The sequence below is a fragment of the Amblyraja radiata genome, chromosome 22 (assembly GCF_010909765.2).
Source record: "Amblyraja radiata isolate CabotCenter1 chromosome 22, sAmbRad1.1.pri, whole genome shotgun sequence".
Classification (NCBI taxonomy): domain Eukaryota; kingdom Metazoa; phylum Chordata; class Chondrichthyes; order Rajiformes; family Rajidae; genus Amblyraja; species Amblyraja radiata.
In genome coordinates this window covers 38,657,981-38,663,980 of record NC_045977.1, presented here as the reverse complement: position 1 = coordinate 38,663,980, position 6,000 = coordinate 38,657,981, and the positions used below count along the sequence as shown (strand labels likewise).

Here is a 6,000-nt window from a genome sequence, read left to right as displayed (position 1 = left end):
GCAAATGTGGCTTCTCAATTGCGTGAGACACCTTCTGCTTCAAGAACATATTATTTTTATAAGTGTTGGTCTCCTCTGAGATTGGGGTAATTTACATTTCAAGATTTGAATACATTTGCAGAATAGTACGTGAGATTTTCTGACAAAAGTATCAGCGGTTAATACAACAATTGAACAGACCTCAATACAAAACATCAATATAAATGCACAGTTAGAGCGAGAGGCATGGGAATTAAACTGACAACTGATTGAAAAGACACACATGGTATATCTAGCATCAGAATGACACAGCGCAGACTGGCTCTTTGTAAGAGGTGTCCAATACATTCATCTGTCTGATTTGCTTCCCGAGCCCAGTAATTTAGCTGTGCTCATGTTCTTAATCAAACCACTTTAGTAAATCATTTTAGAACCTTTTCTGTCAGCCTTTAAGGCAGTGAACTTGGATTCAAACAAATCAGAGTGAAATAATTGTCCGAATTTCATCTCACTCCTTTGCCTTATATTTGAGTCCTGGGTTATTGATCCATTTATCCATCAGAACAGTTTATCCTCAATTAAATTGTTCTTAATTGTACACACTTTTTCATAACTTCACTCTCGCCATGGACACAGAACATCCCTCTTCACTGCTGATCAAAACAGAATGGCAGCATTTCTCTGTTTTAGTAAGATCAGTAAACAAGTGGGATTGTCAACAATCAACTAACACGAGCAGCTAATAGAGCAATGTATCAAAAGTCATCAAAACTCAGCAGGTCAGGCAGCATCTCTGGTCATATAGAGTGAAAATAGTGTGGAATCAGGCCCTTCGGCCCAACTTGCCCACATCGACCAACATGCCCCATCAACACCAGTCTCACCTGCCCGTGTTTGGCCCTTATCCCTCTAAAACAGTCCTATCCATGAACTTGTCTAAATGTTTCCTAAATGTTGCGATAGTACCTGCCTCAACTACCTCCTCTGGCAACTTGTTCTATACACACACCACCCTTTCTGTAAACAGAGTTACCCCTCAGGTTCCTATTCAGGTCCCGTAGTATGTCTACGGCCATACTAGCCTGAAAACGCTCAATCTCGTCTAATCTCGAAAGCTAAACAGGCTCAGGTCTGGTTAGTACTTGGATAGGATTCCGCCTGGGAATACCAGATGCCGTAGATTTGGGGCGGCACGGTGAAGCAGCGGTGGAATTGCATCATCACAGAGCCAGAAACCCTGGTTCAATCCTGACTACGGGTGCTGAATGTATGGAATTTGTACATTCTCCCAGTGACCTGTGTGGGCTTTTTCCGGGAGCTCCGGTTTCCTCCCTCACTCCTACAGGTTTGTAGGCTCATTATCTTGGTAAAATTATAAATTGTCCATAGTGTGTAGGATAGTGTTATTGTGCGGGGATTGTTGTTCGGCACGGACTCGGTGGGCCGAAGGGTCTGTTTCCACACTGTATCTAGAAACTAAACTAAATCTTTCTCTCCTCACCTTAAACCTATGTCCTCTGGATCTCGATTCCTCTACTCTGGGCAAGAGTAATGTATTGCCCGATCTATTCGTCTCATGATTTTGTACACCTCTATAAAATCGCCCCCCACCCACTTGTGCTCAATGGAATAAAGTCCAAGCCTGCTCAACCTCTCTCTATATATAGCTCAGACTCTAGAGTCCTGGCAACATCCTAGTAACTTTTTTCTGCACCCTTTCCTACTGGACAATATCTTTCTTAAAACATGATGCTCAAAACTGAACACAATACTCTAAATTTGACCCCGTCAATGTCTTATTTAACTGCAACATGACCTCCCAACTTCTTTACTCGGAAGGACACAAAGTGCTGAGGTCATTCAGCAGGTCAGGCAGCATCTCTGGAGAGAAGGAATAGGTGACATTTCGGGTCAAGACCCTTCACCCTGACCATCTTCTCAAGGTATGCCTACTTTGAAGAAATTCTCATCTCCTCAAGGTCAGGCAGCATCTCTGGAGAACATGGGAATGTGCCAAGTGTGTGTGGGAAGGGACTGCAGTTGCTGGTTTAGACAGAAGGTCGACACAAAATGCTGGAGTAACTGCTGGAGAAAAGGTATAAACGATGTTTCAGGTTGAGATGCTTCTTCAGACTGAGAGTTAGCGGAGAAGGGGACATCGAGATATGGACAGGTAAGGTGTGAAAACAACAGATCAAAGCAGACGATGATCAAGGAAATGTACAATGGTTCATTGTTAGCTGAGGGGAAGGTGACAAGGCCGCATACAATCAGTAAAATTAATCAGGAGGACAGTGAAACCAGTGGGAGAACTAAGGTGGGGGAGGAACAGAGAAGGAGGGAAAGCAAGGGTTATTTGAAGTTAGAGAAATCAATTTTCATTTGTGTAAGCTGCCCAAGCTTTATATGAGGTACTGTTCTTCCAATTTGTGTTGGGTCTTACTCTGACAGTGGAGGAGGCCCAAGGCAGAAAGGTCGGTATGGGTAGGAAGGAACTGCAGATGCTGGTTTGCACCAAAGATAGACACAAAATGCTGGAGTAACTCAGCAGAACAGGCAGCCTCACTGGGTAGAAAGAATGGGTGACGTTTCGGGTCGAGATCCTTCTTCAGACTGAGAGTCAGGGGAGAGGGAGACACAGAGACACAGAGACAAGGAAGTGTAAGGTGTGAAAACGAGACATCAAAGGGGATGGAGATCACGGAACATGTGGAATAGACCATTGTTAGCTGGGAGAAGCTGACAATGATGCATACAGGGATAAAATGTAATCAGGGGATATTCATAGAGTGATACAGCGTGGAAACAGGCCCTTCGGCCCAACTTGCTCACACCGGCCAACACATCCCAGCGACACTAGTCCCACTTGCCTGCGCTTGGTCCATATCCCTCCAAACCTGTCCTATCCATGTACCTGTCTAACTGTTTCTTAAACGTTGGGATAGTCCCAGCCTCAACTGCCTCCTCTGGCAGCTTGTTCCATACACCTACCACCCTTTGTCTGAAAACGTTACCCCTCAGATTCCTACTAAATCTTTTCCCCTTAACCTTGTCAGACTGGTCTGAAAGTGGGATGAGAGTGGGATGGAGAGATAGGTTATTTGAAATGAGAGAAGTCAATGTTCATACCGCTGGGGTGTAGAAACATAGAAACATAGAAAATAGGTGGAGTAGGCCATTCGGCCCTTCGAGCCTGCACCGCCATTCAATATGATCATGGCTGATAATCCAACTCAGTATCCTGTACCTGCCTTCTCTCCATACCCCCCTGATCCCTTTAGCCACAAGGGCCACATCTAACTCCCTCTTAAATATAGCCAATGAACTGTGGCCTCAACTACCTTCTGTGGCAGAGAATTCCAGAGATTCACCACTCTCTGTGTGAAAAATGTTTTCCTCATCTCGGTCCTAAAAGATTTCACCCTTCTCCTTAAACTGTGTCCCCTTGTCCTGGACTTCCCCAACATCTGTCTCCTCAGATCCTGGTGAACTTCTACCGCTGCACCATTGAGAACATCCTTACCAACTGTATCACAGTATGGTATGGCAACTGCTCTGTCTCCGACCGGAAAGCACTGCAGAAGGTGGTGAAAATTGCCCAACGCATCACCGGTTCCTCGCTCCCCTCCATTGAGCCTGTCCAAAGCAAGCGTTGTCTGCGGAGGGCGCTCAGCATCGCCAAGGACTGCTCTCACCCCAACCATGGACTGTTTACCCTCCTACCATCCGGGAGGCGCTACAGGTCTCTCCGTTGCCGGACCAGCAGGTCCAGGAACAGCTTCTTCCCTGCGGCTGTCAATATTTATTGAAATCATATTCTATGTCGCTCTTCCAGGGAGATGCTAACTGCGTTTCGTTGTCTCTGTACTGTACACTGACAATGACAATTAAAGTTGAATCTGAATCTGAATAATCTGAATCGGGAACAATCTTCCTGCATCTAGCCTGTCCAACCCCTTAGGAATTTTGTTCAAAAGGGAACTGCAGATGCTGGAATATCGAAGGTACACAAAATTGCTGGGGAAACTCAGCGGGTGCAGCAGCATCTATGGAGCGAAGGAAATAGGCAACGTTTCGGGCCGAAACCCTTCTTCAGACCTTAGGAATTTTGTAAGTTTCTATAAGATCCCCCCTCAATCTTCTAAATTCTAGCGAGTACAAACCGAGTCTATCCAAGGTGCTGTTCCTCCAATTTGCGTTGGGGCCTGTGACGCAGGTGGAGCAGGCCCAGGACACAGTGGTCAGTGTGGGGAGCGGCCAGGAGCTGAGAGACTACAACTCCCAGAGTGCACCGGCGGGTTGCGGCTGACGTCAGGCGGCGAGCGTGTGTGCGTCAGTTCCTGCCGGTGAGGCCGGGGCCCTGAGCTGCGGAGTGGGATCTGGACTCGGCGACGGGCGGTCAGACAGCAGCACGGTGAGGGTGAGGGTGAGGGTGAGGGTGAGGGAGGGCCAGAGGCGGCAGCGGGGGCGGGCGGGCAAGGCCGGGCGGTCTTGTCAGCCGCGGCCGCTTGTGACGATTGAGGCAGTGGGTGGGTGGGCGGAGGCGGCGCTGCATCGGGATCGGCCTCTCCTCAACAGCCCTCGGAGTTGGTGCGAAGAACTCCTTCCCCAGAGGGAGAGGAGGTGAGGGGGGGGGGGGGAGGGGAGGGACTGGGGACTTGTCAGACCCGGGTGCCAGCTGTAACACCTGGCAACTGTGGGTAGGCAGCCCAACCTTGGCACCGGGCACCTTCCTCTGAGCGTGCGTACACACACACTCACACACTGTTATCCCCTACAAACACAGCTTCCCCCCGGATACCCCCCCCCCCCCGTACTCTAAAACCAACCCCTGCCCCTTGATTTTACCATCACTCCTCCATATATCCCTTGCCACTGCATATATCCCACTAACCCATCATATATCCGACTTTAACGCAGAAATCTAAAACCAGCTCTTGCTGTTGGATATACCCCTTGCCCCTTATATACCCCCTTGCCCGAGGATAGATGTATCACAGCACTCTAAAACTAGCCCTTACCCCTGCATATATCCTGTGCCCCGCACATATATAGGGTGCCTAGCGCATAAAACCCCATATCCCTATATACACCTTGCCCCAGGATGTATCCCACTGTACCCTTGTGCTCTAAAACCAGCCCTTGCGTATTTCCCCATGTGAACTACATATATCCTGCTGAACCCCCTGTACTCTAAAATGAGCTCCCACCCCAACATATGTCCTTCTTTCCCACTGCTAGAAAAACAACCCTCATAGAAACATAGAAATTAGGTGCAGGAGTAGGCCATTCGGCCCTTCGAGCCTGCACCGCCATTCAATATGATCATGGCTGATCATCCAACTCAGTATCCCGTACCTGCCTTCTCTCCATACCCTCTGATCCCCTTAGCCACAAGGGCCACATCTAACTCCCTCTTAAATATAGCCAATGAACTGGCCTCGACTACCCTCTGTGGCAGAGAGTTCCAGAGATTCACCACTCTCTGTGTGAAAAAAGTTCTTCTCATCTCGGTTTTAAAGGATTTCCCCCTTATCCTTAAGCTGTGACCCCTTGTCCTGGCCTTCCCCAACATCGGGAGCAATCTTCCTGCATCTAGCCTGTCCAACCCCTTAAGAATTTTATACGTTTCTATAAGATCCCCTCTCAATCTCCTAAATTCTAGAGAGTATAAACCAAGTCTATCCAGTCTTTCTTCATAAGACAGTCCTGACATCCCAGGAATCAGTCTGGTGAACCTTCTCTGCACTCCCTCTAGGGCAATAATGTCCTTCCTCAGATTTGGAGACCAAAACTGTACGCAATACTCCAGGTGTGGTCTCACCAAGACCCTGTACAACTGCAGTAGAACCTCCCTGCTCCTATACTCAAATCCTTTTGCTATGAAAGCTAACATACCATTCGCTTTCTTCACTGCCTGCTGCACCTGCATGCCCACTTTCTATGACTGGTGTACCATGACACCCAGGTCTCGCTGCATCTCCCCTTTTCCTAGTCGGCCACCATTTAGATAATAGTCTG

The 6,000-nt window shown here is 48.1% G+C and overlaps 1 protein-coding gene and 1 pseudogene across 2 annotated transcripts in view; both read left to right on the top strand.

Annotated features, from left to right (window-relative positions):
* The first annotated feature begins 1,043 nt into the window (after positions 1-1,043).
* On the top strand, positions 1,044-1,162 carry LOC116986033 (annotated as a pseudogene).
* Positions 1,163-4,305: 3,143 nt separating this feature from the next.
* Positions 4,306-6,000, top strand: part of rnf216 (ring finger protein 216) — a 120,724-nt gene continuing 119,029 nt past the window's right edge. Inside the window, exon 1 of one of the 2 annotated variants that reach the window (XM_033041104.1) lies at positions 4,306-4,393. The gene's annotated coding sequence lies outside the window, so the exon portion shown is untranslated. The remainder of the gene's footprint in view (positions 4,394-6,000) is intronic. The other variant, XM_033041105.1, reaches the window with a different exon arrangement.